The 23017-nt window shown below is 39.8% G+C and overlaps 1 protein-coding gene and 1 pseudogene across 11 annotated transcripts in view; both read right to left on the reverse strand.

The window, feature by feature from the left end:
- The window catches only part of IKZF3 (IKAROS family zinc finger 3), a 108219-nt gene that overhangs the window by 79956 nt on the left and 5246 nt on the right, over positions 1-23017 (reverse strand). The window lies entirely within an intron of this gene.
- On the reverse strand, positions 3406-3734 carry LOC129469483 (large ribosomal subunit protein eL39-like; annotated as a pseudogene).

The following is a 23017-nucleotide window of genomic DNA, read 5'->3' on the forward strand; positions in this document are numbered from 1 at the left end:
CTTGATCTGTTCCTTATCCTGAGTGCACACGGCTTGGATGTTGGGGTCCACCTCCAGCTTAAGGGGGCTCAGCAGGCTGCGGTTGACCATGATGGCTGTGATGTCTTCTATAACCACAGCTCGGCCATAGCCTCCACCCAGACCCATGCTGGCACCCAGGACACCCTGGACACTGCTGCTGCTGCTTCCCACTTGGGAGAAGCTCGCGGAACTGATGCAGGCACCGGGTCTACTCATGTAGGAGTGGCTGCTGAAGGTCCCGGGGCCAGAGGTGGACAACCTGTAGAACTTCTGGGTCACCTTGATGGACATGGTGGAGGCAGGAGTGGAGGCAGGTGGGCAGAACCAGGGGGAGATTCAATAAGGAGTGGAGAAGCTTCTTCTAGGTATTCTGCAGTTCTCAAGTGTACTGTTTAATAAATGTTAATTAAATCAAGGTAGTTGACAATGTCATTCAGATCTATGGATATACTAATTTTTTTTTTTTTTTTTTTTTTTTTTTGAGACAGAGTCTCGCTCTGTCGCCCGGGCTGGAGTGCAGTGGCGCAATCTCGGCTCACTGCAAGCTCCGCCTCCCGGGTTCACGCCATTCTCCTGCCTCAGCCTCCGAGTAGCTGGGACTACAGGCGCCCGCCACCACGCCCAGCTAATTTTTTGTATTTTTTTAGTAGAGACGGGGTTTCACCGTGGTCTCGATCTCCTGACCTCGTGATCCGCCCGCCGCGGCCTCCCAAAGTGCTGGGATTACAAGCGTGAGCCACCGCGCCCGGCCGGATATACTAATTTTTGACTAGTTGTTTAGTTGCTGAAAAAGGAGTATTAAAATCTCCAAATATGACTGTTAATTTGTCTATTTCTCTCTGTTCTAGGGACTATAAAATATATCTTTAATTTTCCAGTCTTCTTAGAGTTAAAATTATACACTTCACATAAAATGTAGAAAGCTTGCAACCATTTAGGCCCATTTCCTACCCTCCAACCTTTAAACTATAGTTATCATGTGTATCACATCTGCATATACTTTAAACCTTACCATACAATGCTAATTCTTGCTTTGAATAGTCATATTGTATTTTAAAGATTAAGATGAAAAAATAGTACTTTCTATTTACCCACATATTTAACATTTCTGGTGCCTTTTTTTTTTCTTTTTTTGAGATAGGGTCTCACTGTGTTGCCAGGCTGCGGCGCAGTGGCACAATCATGGTTCACTGCAGCCTCGACCTCCTGGGCTCAAGCAATCCTCCCACCTCAGCCTCCCAAGTAGCTGGGACTATGGAAGCACCACCATGCCTGGCTAATTAAAAAAATTTTTTTTGTAGGAATGGGGGTCTCACTATGGTGCCCAGGTTGGTCTCAAACTCCTGGGCTCAAGTGATCCTCCCACCTCAGCCTCCCAAAGTGTTAGGATTACAGGTGTGAGCCACTGTGCCGGGCCTGGTGCTTTTCATTTTTTCATAAAGATTTGAGTTCTGATCTGGTATCATGTCCCTACAGTCTAAAGAACTTTAGTATTTTTAGTAGTGCAATTATCTGAGGGACTTTTCTTAGTTTTCATTTATTTGGAAATGTCTTTACTTTGTCTTCAATCTTATAGGATATTTTTACTAGATATAGAATTCTGAGTTTACAGGGTTTTTTTCTTAATTTTTTTTTTTTTTTTTCTTTAAGAGACAGGGTCTTACTGTGTTGCCAAGGCTGATCTCAAACTCCTGGCCTCAAGCCATCCTCTCACCTCAGCTGCCCAAAATGGGATTAGAGGATGAACCACCACACCTGGCCCAGTTTTTTTTTCTCTTCCAGCTCTTTTAAGATGGCATTCCACTGTCTTCTGTCTTCTATTGTTTCTTTCTTTTTCCTTTTTTTTTTTTTGAGATGGAGTCTCGCTCTGTTGACTAGGCTGGAGTGCAGTGGTGCAATCTCCGCTCACTGCAAACTCTGCCTCCCGGGTTCACGCCATTCTCCCGCCTCAGCCTCCCAAGTAGCTGGGACTACAGGCACCCACCACCATGCCTGGCTAATTTTTGTATTTTTTTTTTAGTAGAGACGGGGTTTCACCTTGTTAGCCAGGATGGTCTCGATCTCCTAACCTCATAATCCACCCACCTCAGCCTCCCAAAGTGCTGGGATTACAGGCATTAGCCACCACACCTGGCCTGTCTTCTATTGTTTCTGATGAGAAGTCAGTGATATCTTGTGTTGTTGTTTTCCTATAGGTAATGTGTTCCTTTTCTCTAAGTGCTTTCAAGATTTTTCTCTTTACTTTTGGCTTTCAGCAGTTTGACCATAATATTCCTAGCTGTAATTTTATTTGCATATATCCCGCTTGGGTTCATGGAACTTCTTAAATCTGTAAAGTTATGTTTTTCACCAAACTTAAGAAATTTTCAGCCATTATTTCTTCAAATATTTTTTCTGTTCCATTCTCCTCCCCTTTTCCTTCTGTAAGTTCAATTATATGTGTGTTAGATCTTTTCATATTTTCCCACAGTTCCCTGAGACTTTGTCGTTTTATCCCCCCACAATGTTTTTTTCTCTGATATTCAGAATGATTTCTATTTTCATATCTTCAAGTTCATTTACTCTTTCTTCTGTCATCTTAATTTGCTGTTAAGCCTATCTAATGAGTTTCCTTTTTCAGATATTGTAATTTTTAGTTCTAGAATTTCCATTTAGTTCATTTTAATTTCTCTGCTGAGGTTTTCTATTTGTTAATTAAAAGCATATTTTCCTTTACATCCTTTTCATTTTTCTCTAAATGCTTTCAAATATTTTTTCTGTTCCATTCTCCCACCCTTTTCCTTCTATAACTTCAATTACAGAAGTGTAATTATTATAGTTTATACAAATTCTTGTCTGCCAGTTCCATTATGTATGCCATCTTGAGGTCAGTTACCATTGATTTCCTTTTCTCTTGAGTATAGGTCATATTTTCCTGCTTCTTCATATGACCACATAATTTTGGATTGTATGCTGGACACTGTGAATGATATATTACATAAATTGTGAATTCTATATGTTCCTCTGAAGCATGTAGGAATTTTTCTTTGTTTGTTTTACTTGTTTTTTAAGAGATAGGATTTTGCTCTGTTGCCCAGGCTTGAGTGCAGTGGCATGATCATAGCTCACTGTAACCTTAAACTCCTGGGCTCAAGCAGTCCTCCTGCCTGAGTCTACTGAGTACCTAGGACTACAGGTGTGTGCCACCACATCTGGCTCTTAAAGTTTTTGTAGTGACAGAGTCTCACTATGTTGCCCAGGCTTGTCTTGAACTCCTGGCCTCAAGGGATCCTCGCCTTAGCTTCCCAAAGAGCTGGGATTATAGGCATGAGCCACCATGCCCAGCCCTTTTTCTTTTAATTTTCTTTCTTTTTTTTCATATTTTTTGAAATGAAAAGTCTCATGTTTGTTACTGAATGCAGTCAACCAACACGTTCATAAGAGATTCAGAGAGAAAAAATATATTCCCAATAAAACATGTTCAACTCTCCAGACAGTGGTGACATTTTCAGCTTGATATGGTAACATGATTGTGACCTTGAGACAGCATAAATATGTGTGCCATCTCGTGCAATTCCTTACAGACCCAGCTTGGTTCTTTTCCAATGTCTCCTTTTGGAGTTGTACCTGATTTTATTACCAGTTTTCATCTAAATCCACTGGGGAATGGGACGATTTTCTTTTTGTTTCTTGGCCAGGAATCACTTAATCCTGAAAGTCTTGTGAGAAGACATGGTGAGAAGCGGAGGCAAGCACACACCACGATGGCAGAGAAAGGAAGAGAGGACTCTTTCTTAATTTTAATTTTTTTTAGACAGGGTCTGACTCTGTTACCCAGGCTGGAGTGCAGCGGTATGATTTGAGCCCTCTTCATCCCAGGCTCAATCAATCCTCCCACTTCTGCCTCCTGAGTAGCTGGGACTATAGGTGCAATCACAGCTCACTACAACCTTGACCTCCCCGGGCTCAGGTGATCCTCCCACCTTAGCTTCTAGAGTAGCTGGGACTACAGGTAAGTGCCACCATGCCCAGCTAATTTTTGTATTTCCTATAGTGAGGGAGTCTCGCCATGTTGCCCAGGCTGGTCTCAAACTCCTGGCCTCAGGTAATCCTCCCGCTTCGGCCTCCCAAAGTGCTAGGGTTACAAACTTGAGCCACAATGCCTGACCAGACTTTTTACTTTTTAAACCTTGCAAGTAACTTGCCTTGGTTTAAACTCAAACTCTGTCTCACCTGTTGTGGGCAGCAGCTGGGGTGACTAAATGTCCCAATATGCCTAGATTGAGGGGTTTCCTAGAACACAGAACTTTCAGAGTCCCACAGAAACTGGGATGAGTTAGTCACCTTTGCAGAAGTATAAATCTGTTTAGTTATTTTAGCCTCAGTTGGGCTATTTAGAGTGTAACTCTACACATTAGTGGATCAGTCAGAGAATTTATATCCAAAAAAGCCCTCTCTGGCTTTCTCCACTCCAGAATGTCTCCCCTCACTTCCCAGTTGCTGGGGTTGTTATGGTTTGTCAAAACTGTGAATTTTCTATCAAAGTTTTAGCCACTCTGAGTCTGAAATGGGGGCCTGCCCTTGGATAAAAGGCCATAAAACAGGCTGCTTTTGGTCATTTTTCCAATGCTTTCAGGTGATAATTTTTTTTTTATATTTTGTCCAGAATCTATCATTCTTATCCGTGGAAAGGTTGGTTCAATAGGAGGTACTACTCCATTACAGAAATTAAAACTCTCCTTTGTTCTTTATTTTGACTGTGACCATTTACTCAAAACTATTTAGAAAAGTACTGATTTAAAATGGTCTATAATCAGGTCATATTTCAATTTTTAGTTTAAAAAATACAGTCACTATAGTTACATTGTATTCTAATTTAAAACTTTTAATATGTTAGCCATTAGAGTTTACCAACAAAGCATAAAGGCAGGGGAAATACACATAGTTTAAAAATACACAAAGGGGAAGCTTGGCATGGGATGTCAAAATCCAAGCTGGATGAGAAAAATGTCCATGCAATGAATAGGGGTAGCCCAGGGTGGGCTGCTGGAGACCAGCCAGCATGAAGAGCGTGTCCATGCAGGGTAGGCAGTATGAATGAGGTAAGGAGGGTTTCAGGCCCCGTGCAGTGGCTCATGCCTGTAGTCCCAACATTTTGGGAGGCCAAGGTGGGCAGGTTGCTTGAGCCCAGGAATTCAAGACCAGCCTGGGCAACATGGTGAAACCCCGTCTCTACAAAAAATACAAAAATTAGCCAGGCATGTTGGCATGAGCCTGTAGTCCCAGTTACCCGGGAGACTGAGGTGGGAGGATCACTTGAGCCCTGGAAGTCGAGGCTGCAGTGAGATGAGACAGTGCCACTGCAGTCCAGCCTGGGCAACAGAGAGATTCTGTCTGGAACAAAAAAAAAAAGAGGCAAGTTTCCACGTGGAGGGACAAACAGCATGAAAAGTCAGAGCTCAAACAGTATAAGAGGACGTGCAGGGAGGAGGACTGCCTAGCCTGGACTGCTGGAGCCTGAAAGGGAATGAAGACGGGAATGAAGAGGGAATGAAGTGGCTGGCAGCCCCCACTAGAAGCTAAATGGAATGAGGAGAACTTCGATGCCAGGAGTAGTCCAGTGCAAAGTACCAAAACTCGAGTGGGGTGAAGAGGGCATCTACATTTTAGGGGCAGTTCTGCATGGGGATGTCAGAGCTCAAGCAGTTGAGAAGAATGTCCGCACAGAGTGGAGGCCACAGTATGGGATTATCAAAACCAAATGAGTCAAGCAGAACAACTGTGCTGAGTAGGAGATGCCAAGTGCCAATGGGTGACTGGTTGTATTACATAATGGAGGAATGGTCAAATAAGTAAACATAATAAGGATAATGAGAGCCAGGTTTTTCTGTGAGAGAAGGGAGTTACAAATATGGAAGCCTGTGGTCCTGTATTGGAAGTGGATGTACTGGCATGAACTCATGGCTTCTACTACATATAAAAAGATAGGCCAGGCAAGGTGACTCATGCCTGTAATCCCAGCATTTTGGGAGGCCAAGGCAGGAGGATTGCTTGACGCCAGGAGTTCAAGACTAGCCTGGGCAACATAGTGAGACCCTGTCTCTACAAAAAAATATTAAAATTAGAAGGGTGCGGTGAAGTGCACCTGTAGTCCTAGCTACTCAGGAGGCTGAAGCAGGAGAATCACTTGAACTCACAAGTTCAAGGCTACAGTGAGCTATGAAGGTGCCACTGCACTCCAGCCTGGATGACAACAAAGCAAAAAAAAAAAAAAAAAAGATAAAATATGTGTGTATATGGGCATACATAAATACAGTCCCTTTCCCTGTTCTCTGAGAGCACCTAGGAACAGTGAAACTACAATAGCTTCTAGATATTAATTTCTAAATATTATTCTCCATCTAAAGGAATGAGGCTCCCTGAAGAAATGGTTTACTCCAAGATGGGCATAGTGGCTCACTCCTATAATCCCAACGCTTTGGGAGGCTGAGGCAGGTGGATCATTTGAGGCCTGCCTCAGCCTCAAGTATTTGAGACAAGACTGGCCAACATGGCGAAACCCCATCTCTACTAGAAATACAAAAATTAGCCAGGCATGGTGGCGCATGCCTGTAGTACCAGCTACTGGGGTGGCTAAGGCATGAGAATTGAAAGTATGAGTCAGGAACATTTTGCTGTGCCAGCAAGCAAGGAAGTGCTCACAGAATGAAGTGGATATCTTAAAAAGAATAGAGCAGTCATCTTGAAGGGGTTTCCATGGGCCAAATCTGGGACAAGCGAGCATAAAATAATAATAGTATTAGACTATAACCCATTGAAAAAAAACCCAGAAATTCATGAGTACATTCTGACGTTAATAAATGAATAAATTAAAAGTGTGATGACAAATGGGATATCTATATAGTTTCAAATTGCTTCTCTCCAAAAATACTTATTAATTACAAGGTTGAAAGAAAAGAGCACCTATATAATTGAAAAGCCTGTTTGATATCACTGTAACTGAGCAAAGTTACATGTGGTCATCATCAGTAATGGGACAAACAAAAATTATGTGCCTTCTGATAGTCAGTAGAACACAGCATCACTTCTGTGATATTCCTGCCAAATATGCAAAACATGAATCAAACCATAAAGAAACAACCAAACTCGAATTTGCAGGGATAGTTTACAAAGCAGCTGGCTTATAATCCTCAAAAGTTTCAAGGTCATGAAAGACTGAGGAACTGTTCCAAACTGAAGGAGAGGAAAGAGACATGACAACGAAAAGCAATGTGTGATTCTGAACCGAAATATCTTGTGGTAAAGAACATCATAGAAGCAACTGGAGAAACCTGAATGGGGTCTGAGGACTGAATGGTAGTAATGTTGATTTCCTGGTTTTGATGATTTTATTGTGAAGGCAGGGCACATACACTAAAGCATAGGAGAGGGATAGAGCACCGTGTCAGCAACTTACTTTCAAAACTTGCAGAAAAAAAGTTTTTTTGTGCTGTATTGCAACTTTTCTGTAAGTTCGATAGTGTTTTTTAAAAACGCTAACTATGAAACTTTCAAATGCATGCTGAAAAGATTCTTAACGGAGGGAAAAAAAAAGAAAGAACGAAAACTAGCTCAAAGCTTTCACATGAGCAACCTTCATGTGGGAACATCTTTTAGTCACTACACAGAAAGATAGCTTTTGATTTGGTGAACTAAAGGCAAAATGTCTTGGTCCCCTGAACATTTTAAACCCTCTGACATTTAAATAGCTCTCAATATTTTTAAAGTGTCCTTTGTGTACTGTAAATAACACCAGAAGTAACTGAGTGTAGTTTCGAAGAGAAAAATGAGATTCTGACTACCTTAGCATTCATAACAGGAGAATCGCTTGAACCCGGGGGGCAGAGGTTACAGTGAGCCGAGATGGCACCACTGCACTCCAGCCTGGGTGACAGAGTGAGACTCCGTCTCTTAAAAAAAAAAAAGAGATAGGAAAACCATCAGTGATCAGGCCACATGAATGTTCTTCTTAGCTACTAAATTAAAACACAACAACAAGATAGATTGAAGTATATTTCCCCCCTAAACTTCAAGGTATTTATAAGAACATGAAGCCCATTCAAAGATAGGAGTGGACAGGTGGTGAAGGAACTCCCAACTGAAGACCAGAAACTTGTTATATATTTCTAAATGCAGCAAAAACATCTTAGTTTTTAATTAATCATTTTGTAACTTCTTTACACTTCAGTACCCCCTAACAAACCCACAAAAAGTTTCCATTTGATGGGGTCTACTGTGGTCTTTTTAATGTGTAGGCCGTCAACATAGCTTTGAAATATTTTCCAAAAGAATGCTCTACAAAGTTAAATAGGAAGAGTCCCTATATTGCTTTTGATAGAAATATAGTTTCCTGTACTGGTGTTTATACATATCTGGGGCAAATGATGGAAGAATCTTGGAGTGGGTTAAATTTGTTGAAATATAAATCTCATCAATTGTCTACATTTCTCCTGTTATTTGAACAGGGAAAGCATGCTCCTGCCTCAAGGCCTTTGCATTTACCCTTCCCCCTGACTATAATGCTTTCCTCTTAGAAGCCACTTGGCTCAATTTCTCTTTTCATTCAAGTATCTGCTTAAAAGTCACCTATTCAAACAAGGTTTACCTAATTACCCTACATAAAATGTCATCTTCCATTGTCATTTTCTTTCCTCTTACCTTGCTTTATTTTTCTTTATAAAATTTTTTCATTATCACCATCATTCATTTTTGAGACAGAGTTTTGTTTTTTTATTTTTTATTTTTTCATTTTTTGCTCTCGTTGCCCAGGCTGGAGTGCGATGGCGCGATGCAATGGCGCGATCTTGGTTCACCGCAACGTCTGCCTGCCCAGTTCAAGCGATTCTCCTGCCTTAGCCTCCCGAGTAGCTGGGATTACAGGCATGCGACACCATACTCGGCTAATTTTGTATTTTTAGTAGAGATGGGGTTTCTCTATGTTGGTCAGGCTGGTCTCGAACTCCCAACCTCAGGTAATCCGCCTGCCTCGGCCTCCCAGATCACCATCACTCATTTTTTTAAATCTGTCTTTCCCCACAAGAATGTAAGCTCCATGAGAACAGTGATGTTGTCTGTTTTGTATTGCTGTATCTTCAGCCCCCACACTAGTGTCTGCTCATGATGGACACTGAATAAATATTTGTTGAATGAACAAGTGAAGTTTTATATCTCTATTGTTGATCCCTATGAAGGCACTAGATGAAGGTTTTGCAAACTATAGCTCACTGCCTGTTATTGTACTGCCTGTGAACTAAGAATGGTTTTTACATCTTTAAATGGTTTTTAAAAATCAGAAGAATACACTTGAACATTTTACAAAATTCAAATTGCAGTGTTCATCAATAAAGTTTTATTGGAGGCCAGGCACGGTGGCTCATGCCTATAATCCCAGCACTTTGGAAGGCCGAGGCAGGTGGATCACTTGAGGTCAGGAGTTCGAGACCAGCCTGGTCAACATGGTGAAACCCCGTCTTTACAAAAAAGTACAAAAAAAAATTAGCCAGGCTTGGTGGCAGGTGCCTATAATCTCAGCTACTCAGGAGGGGGAGGCAGGAGAATCACTTGAACCTGGGAGGCAGAGGTTTCAATGAGCTGAGATTGCCCCATTACACTCCAGCCTGGGCAACAGGCCGAGACTCTGTCCCCAAAAAAAAAAAAAAAAAAAGGTTTTATTGGAACACAGCTAAACCCATTCATTTGTATATTGTCTATGGCTGCTTTTGTACTCCATCAGCCAACTAAGTAGTTGTGAAAGAGACCATATGACCTGCAAAGCCTAATGCATTCACTATCCGATCCTTTACAGAAAAAGCTTATGGAGCCCTGTTCTAGGTCTATTACTAATACTTCTATGTTTACTTTCAAAACCCTGAAATTGGAATTTCAAGAGAAAGTTGTGGTTTTCACTGATGCAGTAATCAAAGAAATAAAACATTTAGACAGCACCTTTCATACAAAGTACTTTACAAATGTCACTGATTGAAAAATTAATGCGACTTTTCAGAGGGTAAAAATATCGACCACAGGATATCCAAATATCCAGATAAAATATTTTTAAATGAACATACATGTATGTATACAAATATATACTTAGCATAATGTTTTCATCAGAATTTTTTGGTATTATTAGATAAAACCATTTTCTTATTTCATTTAAAAGCCAGAGTTGTAACCTAGCAGAAAACTCTAGTTAATACCTATTTCATTTGTCTTTTTGCTCTTTCCACAACTAAATAACCAATCTCCTGATATGTTTTAAGGTTTAATTAAAACATAAGTGTTTTCCATTAACACCTTATCTCTTAAATAACACTTCTTCTAAAGGACACAACTATTCTACTACTGAGATACTGACATATATATTTGACTATAAAAGTTAAAGCTTATTTCTTTTGCAGTGTTCCACAGCACTCTCCCATTCATAGCTACTCATAGCCATTCTAGCAATCTCAGATTGTTTTCTACCAGTATAGAAAACGAGACTTCATCACATGCTTACTGAGAGATGATAATTTCAAATTTGTTTTTAGCCTTTTAGATTCTCTTTTCATTGACGATGATACTATATAAATTTTTTCACCGGTTAGTTTCTTTAAGATACCAAGGTTTTGTTTTTTTTTTTTCAGAGTTTCTAACATTTCATGTGCTGTAAAACGAAAGGGGGCAGATTATAAATAAAATTTAAACTTGGAAATGGCAGGAGTCTAGTTAATTGAGATTTCATGGAAGTTCACATACGAATGCTTTACCTATTAGTTCAAATATAAATTAGCTATGAACAAAATCAAATATTTACATTAGCAACAAAAATTTACAATCATGTTTTTAATTCTAATGGTTATAAACTTGCCTTTATTTCTAATACTGTACTATTAAATAATTACCATTCAATTAAGAATATTAGCTAACAAAATTTTCCTCTTAATTTCAGAGATCATATTTCTACTCCACGGTCTGTTTTCCCAGTAGGAAGTATAAGCACTAAAGGAAAGCAAAATGTCAAATCTCAGAAAGAATCCTGTATTGAGTTTGCCAGCTGCCAGGCACCTCTGGTGCCTGAGAGCTGCCAGCAAGCTGTCTCTGAATGTTGATATTCCATTCCTTCTTTATAATAGTAAATGGAGTCCTTTATACCCATACTTCTTTTTAAAAAAGAAAAAGTTTATCTTATCTAAAATGTTCACTTTTACTTTTTAATTAAAATTTTAGAAATTGAGGCACTGACTATAAGAATGTTTTCACAATTGCAACATTAACACCTGGGACCATAAATGTGGCAGAGAAGCATTAGCTGTCATTTCTGCAAAATCCTTTACCAGTTCTCCGTATCACCATCATATGTAATCATTCCTCAAATTCCATCGGCACAAGAACAGCTCTGTAGGATGAAAAATGATCCCTATAACCGATGAAATTAGCATATTAGAATCGAAATTATTATCGTAACTAGCTTACCTCTCCTTCCTCTGCCATCTGATGTTTGAATGTCCTCTAATATCCCCCTACTTGGGTTATACAGCCTCTGCTTGAACACTTCGAATAATACAGAAGTTATTCCTTTCCATTTCAGAAAAACTCTAGTAGTTAAAAGCATTCTTTCTTAAATGTAGCTGAACTCAAATTTCCTGAAATGTCTATTTCAGGTCCTAGTTCAGCTTTCTGGGAACATACAGGATAAGTTATAGCTCAGATGTTACCACTCAGTTTCCCGACCATGGTGAGAGCTGTCTTCTGAACCCGTTTTTGTTTGCCTGTGGCTCTCCAAAAACGTGGCATCAAGCACTCAGCCTAATAGTGCAATGAGATTTCTTTTTTTCTCATAACATTTCTGGAAGATAAATAGGGGCAATGGCATTTATTATTTTCCCCATTTTACAGACAAAATCCAAGATACAAATAATGACAAAAAACATAAAGGCCAGTAATCGCCCAAGGGCACAAAGTCAGTGACACATTAAGAAGAGAAGCAGGATTTGTCTCTTGAGTTTTACTGTTGCTTCAGAGAATTTAAATCATGTTTTAAATGCCTTCCTATACAGATTATAGATTTTAGAAGGCCAGAACTAGAAGAGATTTTAGATCCAATTAATTTCAAACACCTCAACTGACTGTGCATTATTGCTGATTGAGGGGAAAGGAAGATAACAAAAACAAAGACATGCGTTAAAGTGAGAGTAATCCCTCCAATCATGAAATACTTCCTTCCCTATTTCCTTGGGCTAAGGTAAATGTTAAGAAACATCAAGACTGCTTGTTTAAAAACACCAGATCAAACACAACCAAGTTACTGTTCCAGTTCTTCCTATCCTCTCCCTTAAAAAAAAAAAAAAAGCATTCCACTTTTTCTCCTAGATTAAGTGTTTAATGAGGATACTGTAGACCGTGTGGCACAGGTGAACTGCTGACAACTGTTGTTAAAACAACAAAGTCAGTGTCTAGTGTTATTTTCCTTCAAAGGTCAGTTACCCTTAAGTTGTAGACAAAAACATACATTCCAATTTTACCTTGTATATCACATGCTACCAAATGAACATGCAGAGAGAAGAGGAAAAATGGGCATTTCATGTCATTGCTACTTTAAAAAGATGTTTCTGGTAAAATGATTGAATCCAACATATTGAAATGAAGACTTGTTTTATAACTGTAAAATGCCTAGTTTTATAACTGTAAAATAGCTGGAGCCAAAAATAGAATCACTAATTTGAAGTGGGTAACAGAGCTAAATAGGAAAGTTGAAACAAACTTCTAGAGGAAAACAGAATATTTTAATGACTCTGGAGTAGGTAAAGATTTATTTTTCTTTTTTTCTTAGAGACAGGGTCTCACTCTGTTGCACAGGCTGGAATGCAGCGACATGACATAGCTCACTGCAGCCCTGAACTCCCGGGCTTAAGCAATCTGCCCACCTCAGCTTCCTGAGTAGCTGAGACTACAGGTGTGCATCACCACCCTCAGCTAATTTTTAAAAAATGTTTGGAGAGATGGGGTCTCATTATGTTGCCCAGGCTGGTCTTAAACTCTTGGCCTTGAATGATCCTCCCGCTGCACTCTCCCAAAGTGCTAGGATTACAGGCAGGAGCCAACGTGCCCAGCAAAGAATTCTTTAGCAAGATATAAGCAGCACTTAGTCACAAAAAAGAAGCTGATAAATTAATCTTCATTAAAATTAAGAATTCTATTCATCAAATAGATTAAGAAAAATAAACAAGTTACAGACTGGGAGAAAGTATTTGTATTACACATCTGACAAAGTACACATTCCTGGCTGGGTGCAGTGGCTCAAGCCTGCAATCCCAGCACTTTGGGAGGCCGAGGAGGACAAACCACTTGAGGTCAGGAGTTTGAGACCAGCCTGGCCAACATGGTAAAACCCCGTCTGTACTAAAAAAATACAAAAATTAGCCAGGTGTGGTAGCAGGTGCCTGTAATCCCAGCTACTTGGGAGGCTGAGGCAGGAGAATCGCTTGAACCTGGGAGGCAGAGGTTGCAGTGAGCGGAGATCACGCCACTGCACTCCAGCCTGGGCAACAGAGCGAGACTCCGTCTCTCACACATACAAAATATACATTCCCAAAATATAAAAATGCCTACAAAATCAGGCCGAGCGTGGTGGCTCACACCTGTAATCTCAGCACTTTGGGAGGCCGAGGCGGGCGGATCACAAGGTCAGGAGATCGGACCATCCTGGCTAACACAGTGAAACCGTGTCTCTACTAAAAATACAAAAAAAATTAGCCGGGCATGGTGGCACATGCCTGTAGTCCCAGCTACTCGGGAGGCTAAGGCAGGAGAATGGCGTGAACCCGGGAGGCGGAGCTTGCAGTGAGCCGAGATCACGCCACTGCACTCCAGCTTGGGCCACAGAGCGAGATTCCGTCTCAGGAAAAAAAAAAAAAAATGCCTACAAAATCAGTAAGAAAAAAGACAACCCAATTAAAAAAAAAAATCCAGCCAGGTGTGGTGGCACATGCCTATAATCCCAGCACTTTGGGAGGCCAAGGCAGGCGGATCACCTGAGGTCAGGAGTTTGAGACCAGCCTGGCTAACATGGTGAAACCACATCTCTACTAAAAATACAAAAATTAGCCAAGCGGGGCGGTGGGCACCTGTAATCCCAGCTACTCAGGAGGCTGAGGCAGGAGAATCACTGGGAGGTGGAGGTTGCAGTAAGCCAAGATTGCACCACTGAACTCCAGCCTGGGCAACAGAGCGAGACTCCGTCTCAGGAAAAAAAAACCAAACATATATATATATATATATATATATAGAGAGAGAGAGAGAGAGAGAGAGAAAGAGAGAGAGAGACAGAGAGAGGGAGGGTCTTGCTCTGTCACTCAGGCTGGAGTGCAGTAGTGTGATCATGACTCATTGCAGACTTGATCTCCCAGTATTGGGACTACAGGTGCACACGACTAGGCCTGGCTAATTTTTGTACTTTTTCTTGTAGAGACGGGGTTTCACCATGTTGCTCAGGGTGGTCTTGATCTCCTGGGCTCAAGTGATCTGCCTGCCTTGGTCTCCCAAAGTGCTGGAATTACAGGCGTGAGCCACTGTGCCTGGCCACCTAGGTATATATTCAAGAGACATGAATACATATATGTCCACCAAAAGACATGCAAAAGAATGTTTGTAATACAGCCAAACACTGGAAACAATTAATTGTCCATCAACAGCAGAAGGTACAAATTGTGGTATATCCATACTATTCAATAATAAAAGAGAGTGAACTACTAACAAATATAACAACTTGGATGGATCTCAAAAATCTATTGAGGAAAAGAAGCTAGACCCCAGAAAAGCATATATTGTATAATTAATTTATATGAAATTCAACAACAGGAAAACTATCGATAAGGATACAAGTCTGAATAGTGATTAATTTGGGGCAAAGGGGGAAATTAACAATAAATGGACAGAAGGAAACCTTCTGAGGTGATGCAAATGTTCCATATATTGATCTGGAAGGTTGTATATAGGTGAAAAATAATCAAGCTATATACAAAAGATATGTGCACTTTAATTGTATGTTATTCCTTAATTTAAAGAAAATCCATTGAACACTCACACATCTCCAAATATCTAAATCCTAAACCTAAGAAATGCAATTATAACAGTATCTTCTTGCTTTTGAAAAAAACTTTGAATTTCAAGAGTTTCTCATGATTCTGCTACAGAATTTTTATAAGTTGCATCTACACCAAACACTCACTGAATGGGCTCCATACATAGCTTAAAAATCATGTGGTACAGAAATTGATTTACATGTCATGCATAAACTAAACACGAAGATATTTTCAGTGATCACTAATTCCCCAAACTTCCCTGCAAATTGGGATTTCAAAATGTTTCAATATTGGTATTTTTCTTTCAATAAACTTACACTACAGATAGTGTAAATGTCACTCATCTTTGAAAAACAAAAACAAACAAAACCTCTCTTAATCCACATTTCCTTCCAGCAACATCCCACTGATTTCTCTTCTTCACCCTCATAGCCAAACTTCTGGAAAAAATGGTCTGTAATCAACGTTTCTACTTCCTCTATTCCCATTCCCACTCTAACCACTTCGATTTGGTTTCCATCCCCACCACTCCACAGAAACCACTTTTGTCAAGGTCACTAGCAAGTGTTATGTTGCCAAAACCAACCACACTTTTTGTCCTTATCTTGCTTGATTTCTCAGCCACATTCAACATAGCTGACCACCCACTCCTTCATGAAATACTCCCCTTTCTTGAATTCCGTTACACCACACTCTGCTGGTTTTCTTCCTGTCTCACTGGCTGCTCTTTCTCATTTGCTGGCTTCTCCTCTACTGACCAAATGAGATATGTCTCCAGGCACTATCCTGAGAGCCCTTCTCTCAATGTATTCTGTGTTTAGGTGATCCCATTCATTCCCTTGGCTTTAAATATCATTGGCTGGGCACAGTGGCTCACGCCCATAATCCCCAGCACTTTGGGAGGCCAGGGCAGACGGATCAAGAGGTCAGGAGTTCGAGACCAGCCTGACCAACAAGGTGAAACCCTGTTCTCTACTAAAAATACAAAAACTAGCCAGGTGTGGTGGCGCACGCCTATAATCTCAGGTACTCAGAAGGCTGAGGCAGGAGAATCGCTTGAACCCCAGGGGCAGATGTCGCAGTGAGCCAAGATCACACCACTGCACTCCAGCCTGGGTGACAGAGTAAGACTACATCTCAAAAAAAAAAAAAAAAATCATCTATGTGCTGAAGAAGACAGCCAAAGCCAAATTCCTATCACTAGCCAGACCTCTTCTTTAGAGGAGAGGTCCCTGACCCTGCCTCCTACCATTACTCTCCATATTAGCATTCTTTTTATTTCCTTCATGGCACTTAGCATAAATTTAATTATTTCAATTGTTATTACTTGTTCTTTGGTCTGTCTTCCTTACCTTACCAAATTCCATAAGGGCCAAAGCTTTGTCTGGCTTTTTTACCACTGTATTGCCAGTATTTTGCATATGTGACACAAAACAGGTATTCAATAAATAGTTTTAGAATGAAGAATGAAGATTTCTGGCTTTTGAATTATATTGTATAATAAATGTTGTATTACAAGATTCATCAAAATTAAACGTTATAAAACTGTCATTCTTCAACTATCTTTTAAAATCTTTTAAACAATAAAAAACATACGTTAAGTATATATGTGAAGATGACCCACCACTGATGCAATGTTTGCTATCAGAGTGATGATAGGTTTTGCTGATACTGTTTAAACTGTAGGCAATGCTTGTCAAAAAATTTTTTATTTTAAAAAAATAACACGCCAGGAGCGGTGGCTCATGCCTGTAATTCCAGCACTTTGGGAGGCCAAGGCAGGTGGATCACCTGAGGTCAGGAGTTCGAGACTAGCCTGACCAACATGGAGAAACTCTGTCTCTACTAAAAATACAAAATTAGCCAGGCATGGTGGCGCATGCCTGTAATCCTAGCTACTCGGGAGGCTGAGGTAGGAGAATCGCTTGCACCTGTGAGGTGAAGGTTGCAGTGAGCCGAGATCGCACCATTCCCCTCCAGCCTGGGCAATAAGAGTGAAACTCGGTTTAAAAAAAAAAAAAAGGCCGAGCACGGTGGCTCACACCTGTAATCCCAGCACTTTGGGAGGCCGAGGAAGGTGGATCACGATGTCTGGAGTTGGAGAACAGCCTGGCCAATATGGTGAAACCCTGTCTCTACTAAAAATACAAAACTAGCTAGGCGTGGTGGCGCATGCCTGTAATCCCAGCTACTCAGGAGGCTGAGGCAGGAGAATCGCTTTAACCCGGGAGGCAGAGGTTGCAGTGAGCTGAGATCACGCCACTGCATTCCAGCCTGGGTGACAGAGCAAGACTCCGTCTCAAACAAAAAAACAAAGTCCCAATTGTAATATAAAGGTGAAATAAATGAGTAAATAATATTCTATATTTCAAAATGTAATGCACCAGCACAGTTATTCCAGAAGACAGATAAGGTAGATAGACATATTTGTAGAATCACCATGAATGCAACAGCTAAATGCAGAAGGATGCATGCTGCATCAATTAAAAAAAAAAAAAAGCAAGGAAATAAAATTTAAAAAACAAGGAAATAAAGCCATGGATTAAATGAAAAACAATAATAATAATGGTAAAAGAGGCTAAGCTCTAAACTAAACAAAAAAATCATCCTCTCTCAATGTAGGTGGTAATTCCAATCCTAGATAAATTCAAGTGTACTAAAACCAGGCAAAAATGCTTCATGTTTGAACATAAAATGGAGTTAGAGTCTAGAAGTCATTAGACAGCACAAAATGTCACTACGTTTCAGAAAAGGAAGGTATACCTCTTAGAATGAGGGATGGCTTCCTAAAGGAGATGGCGTTTAGAATAGACCATAATGGATGAGTGAGGATTTCAGTTGGCATGATTGTGGTGCTATTAACAGTGTTGGGAAGTCAGGAGAAGTTGGTTTGGATTGGAGAGAAAATTAGTTCATTCTTGGACTTGTTGAGTTGGAAGAACAGCATTAGAAAAATGAGGAGTGAGGGAAACCAATGCCTGAACAGGGAACACTAAGCAGCAGTCCAGAGTCACATTACAGGACAGAAGATACCACTGGAAAGGTACTGAAGCTATGTTGTGGAGTATCTTAAATGTCCAACTAAGTATCTTAAATGTCTGAGTAGGAGAATAACTTTATATTTTAGGAAGATCATTCTGGCAGCAATCCTCAAAACAGATTAAACAGATTAAAGAGGCATGTCTAGATATAGGGTTACTAGTAAGAAAAACATGTAATGGTCTAAATCAGTCGTTTTCAAAATGTGTTTTATGGAATCCAGGGTTGCACAGGGCTGATCTATGGCAAGAGGAAGATAGGCTTAGCAGTGGTCTCTTGCTGCTTCTCCAATCTCTCATTTGGAACATTACACTTGCATCTGATCCCACATAAGATTTTGGTATAAATGGTGTCCTGTTGCAAAAAAACAAGTTTTTGTGTCTAATCTTAACTCTTGTTGAAATGTGAGACTAACAGTGAAATATCTCAAGGTCATCATATAATCATCAAGTCTCACTGTGTAGAGTAGTAGTTATAAAATCTATAAGCACTACATGAATTCCTAATATCAACTTGTTCAATCTTTATTTGTACTATTATATAGATTGGATCTCCCTCCCCAAATTGGATTATGTGTAAAAATGTTCTAGTTGCTTAGGTCTGGGGCAACTAAGTCCATACTAGGTCATTGATGTTTGCAATGGATATCTATAGAGTCCTTTGAGAATCTCCAAATTCCTTTTATTGAGATGTGCATACTATGCTATTGGCTTGGCACACTTAGAAGCTGTGTACTTGTTTGTGCATTCTGGTCTCCTAGCCCTACTAATTCAAATCTGAAAAATTAGTCGGGCAGTATTGGCACATGCCTGTAATCCCAGCTACTCAGGAGGCTGAGGCAGGAGGGCTTCACCTTATTATTTCAGAACAGTTTTTAATTAAACTATTCCCAGAAACTTGAGAAACGATGATAAGTAATCTTTGCTTCAAAGCTGAATCATAAAAATATTTAACATTCATTTTATTTCATTCTGAACATAAAAATCAAACAAGAATTGCCCCAACTTTATTATAAGCATTTAAGATTTATAATATACAATGATGATGTAACATGCATTATAATATACAATGTATATTGTATATGTACATTATAACATGTACATTGTATATGTACAATATAACATGTATATTATAAATCTTTTAAATGCTTGTAAGGTTACATGTTACATGTCTTTGTTAGTGACTAGTTGATTACTATACTGTGACAGAAGCATGTCCCAAGCAGCTGAGCCTTAGCCTTTACAGGCACTTAATAAAGTACAGAGAATAAGACAGTTAGAAATATTCTTATTTATTTATTTATTTATTTAGAGACGGAGTCTGGCTCTGTCACCCAGGCTGGAGTGCAGTGGTGCGATCTCCACTCACTGCAACCTCAGCCTCGCAGGTTCAAGCAATTTTCCCGCTTCAGCCTCCCAAGTAACTGGGATTACAGGCACGTGCAACCACACCTGGCTAATTTTTGTATTTTTAGTAGAGATGAGGTTTCACCATGTTGGCCAGGCCAGTCACAAACTGTTAATAATATTCTCACTTAAATAACTTTTACAGCGCGGTGGCTCATGCCTGTAATCCCAACACTTTGGGATGCCAAGGCGGGCAGATCATCTGAGATCAGGAGTTAGAGATCAGCCTGGCCAACATGGCAAAATATTGTCTCTACTAAAAGTACAAAAATTAGCTGGGCTTGGTAGCGGGCACCTGTAATCCCAGCTGCTCGGGAGGCTGAGGCAGGAGAATTGCTTGAACCTGGGAGGCAGAGGTTGCAATGAGCCAAGATTGCACCACTGCACTCCAGCCTGGGCGACAAGAGCAAGACTCCATCTCAAAATAATAATAATAATAATTTAACATGAGAAAATATGCACAGGAGAAAAAAGACCAGCAGCACCATGATTTTACCATCACGTTTATAAAATGTTAATATTTGGAAAAAAAAGTCTTATTTTGAGGTCAGAGGATAAATTTATACACTGATCATCTTCCATACTTTAAAGTCTGGAATTTCATGTGAAATTCAAATGAAATTTAAATCAAGTTGGCCCGTGAAGCACATTTGCGGCACTGCCTACACTGTATGTAAGCATATAAATCAACTATTAGTGATTTTTAGCAGTCTAGGTCAAGGGATTTCTTAACTAAGAGATAGAGGTAGATGACAGCAAAAATGATTAGTTGTTATATATTATAAAAATTAGTTACTTCCAGTTTTCATACTGGACAATATTTTCCATCAATTATGATGTAATTCCATATCCATAAAAATGTTATAAGTTTGTGAGAGTGATCTTTTTCTCATATCCACAGACTCCTAGAGGAAATTGTTCTGATGTGCCAAATAGTCTGGTAAATTAATAGTCTCTCTAATAGACATTACTTCTTAAATGAACTGATGTTGCTGTGATAGAGTATTCAAATTAAGTGATGTTCAACAATTTTAAGAATCAAAACATCTATTGTGAAGAAATGGTTTATTGTGGAAACTGCAGTGCTTCCCTGAAATAAAAAATGTACCAAAATTATTAAATAAAGCCAAAAGTTAGAAGACATTGTATTTTGTGGGGGGCGTGGATTAGAAAAATGGCCTTCTTCACCCGTTGGATTTAGCCAATACTTCAATCTCTTCTACTAAACCTTTAACAGTACCTTTAACAAATTAGCCAGCAAAATTTACCAATTTCAATGTCTCTATTTTCCTTCCTCCCTTTACTATGAAAGCTGGGCAAGAAAAGAGTCAAATGACCAAACACACAGGCAACTCATTCATTAATTTATTAAACAAATATGACTACAGGCCTACTATGTGCTGGGGACTGGGTTGGGTACTAGTTACCACCGATTATAAAAAGATCCCTAGCTACGCATGGTGGCACATGCCTCTAGTCCCAGCTACTCAAGAGGATGAGGTGGGAGGATCGCTTGAGCCCAGGAGTTTGAGACGAGCCTGCAATGCAGACAGACCTCATCTCAAAAATTAAAAAAAAAAAAAAAAAAAGAGAGCGATCCCTAAACTTTGGAAAATAACAGTCTAGAAGGGGCTATAGGTGTATTAATCAACAAAATAAACAAGAAATCTAGTTGTATAATCCTTAGATAATTCAAAGTAGAAAAATAATAGTTTTGTACTGTTTCATGAGTGACAGTATTGAAATGTTTTCCATTTCTTATTTTAAAAGTTTCCTTCATTGGCCGGGCATTGGTGGCTCACATCTGTAATCCTAGCACTTTAGGAGGCCAAGGCAGGAGAATCTTTTGTGCTCAGGAGTTCAAGACCAGCCTGGGCAACATAGCGAGACCCTGCTCTATTGAAAAAGAAAAGAAAAGAAAAGAAGAAAGAAAGAAAGAAAGAAAGAAAGAAAGAAAGAAAGAAAGAAAGAAAGAAAGAAAGAAAGAAAGTTTCCTTTGTAAACCCACAATAACCTAATGTGCCAAAAATTTCATCTCTAAGAACACTACTAAGTACAAATTGTGACATATTGCCAATTCCACTGTTACAAAAAATCACTCAGTAAGCTGATTTTAAGTACTGACAATAAGTAAAGAGGAATGCATTTTGTTTCATATCCATTATCAAGTACCTAGTTTTTTGTTTGTTTGTTTGTTTGTTTTGGGATGGGGTCTCACTCTGTCACCCAGGCTGGAGTGCAGTGGCGCGATCTTGGCTCACTGCAACCTCCGCCTCCCAGGTTCAACCAATTCTCCTGTCTCAGCCTCCCGAGTAGCTGGGACTACAGGTGCCTGTAACCATCAAGTACCCAGTTTTTAAATATCTCCTGGATTGGACACATATCTAATATAATATTGTCATATGGTATTGTTATTTAATATAATATGGTAATTCTATATTATTTTCATTTACTCTATACCACTTTGGACTTAAATTTTTTGTTGTTGTTGTTGAGACAGGTTCTCACTCTGTTGCCCAAGCGGGAGTGCGGTGGCGTCATTACAGCTCATTGAAGCCTCAAACTCCCAGGTCAAGCCATCCTCCCACCTCAGCCTCCCAAGTAGCTGGGACTACAAGTGCACACCACCACATCAGGCCAATTTATTTTTATTTTATTATTATTTTTTATGAAACGGGCCTCACCATGTTGCCCAGGCTGGTCTCAAATTCCTGGCCTCAAGAAATCCTCCCACCTTGGCCTCCCAAAGTGCTGGGATTACAGGTGTGAGCCACTGTGCCCAGCCCTTAAATTTTTTAAGTAATGTTTTAATTAAAAAAAAAAACTTTTAATTTTGGATGCAAAAACCAGATTTCAATTAGACTGAAAAAATAACCTCATTCAGAATCACTAGGGATAAAAGTATCTTGATGAGTTATATAGTAATATTAATTAATAAAGTTATACACAGATTACTTTTCAAACAATCTACATATATTATAAATAAATTATAATTATTGTTTCATTATTGCATCTTTTTTTAGTGATCCAAAAGGCCTTGGTGTCATCCTTATGATTTTTTTTTTCTTTTGAGACAGGGTGTTGCTCTGTTGCCCAGGCTGTGGCATGCTTATGTCAGTGCAGTGGCATGCTCATGGCTCATGGTAGCCTCGACCTCCCAGGCTCAAGCCATCTTCCTACCTCAGCCTCCCAAGTAGCTGTTACTAGAGGCATGTGCTACCACGCCTGGCTAATTTTTGTAGTTTTTGTAGAGTCAGGGTTTTACCATGTTGCCCAGGCTAGTCTTGAAGTCCCAGGCTCAAGCAATCTGCCCGCCTCAGCCTCCCAAAGTGCTAGGATTACAGGCGTGAGCCACCACTCCCAGCCTCATCCTTATAATTTCTAATTATCATAAATATACCAGTTAATATGGAGCTAAATTTAATAAAGGCTAAATAGCAGAGTACATTCTATGGCCTTGTGATGTGTAGG

The sequence above is a fragment of the Symphalangus syndactylus genome, chromosome 20, assembly GCF_028878055.3.
Source record: "Symphalangus syndactylus isolate Jambi chromosome 20, NHGRI_mSymSyn1-v2.1_pri, whole genome shotgun sequence".
Taxonomy (NCBI): domain Eukaryota; kingdom Metazoa; phylum Chordata; class Mammalia; order Primates; family Hylobatidae; genus Symphalangus; species Symphalangus syndactylus.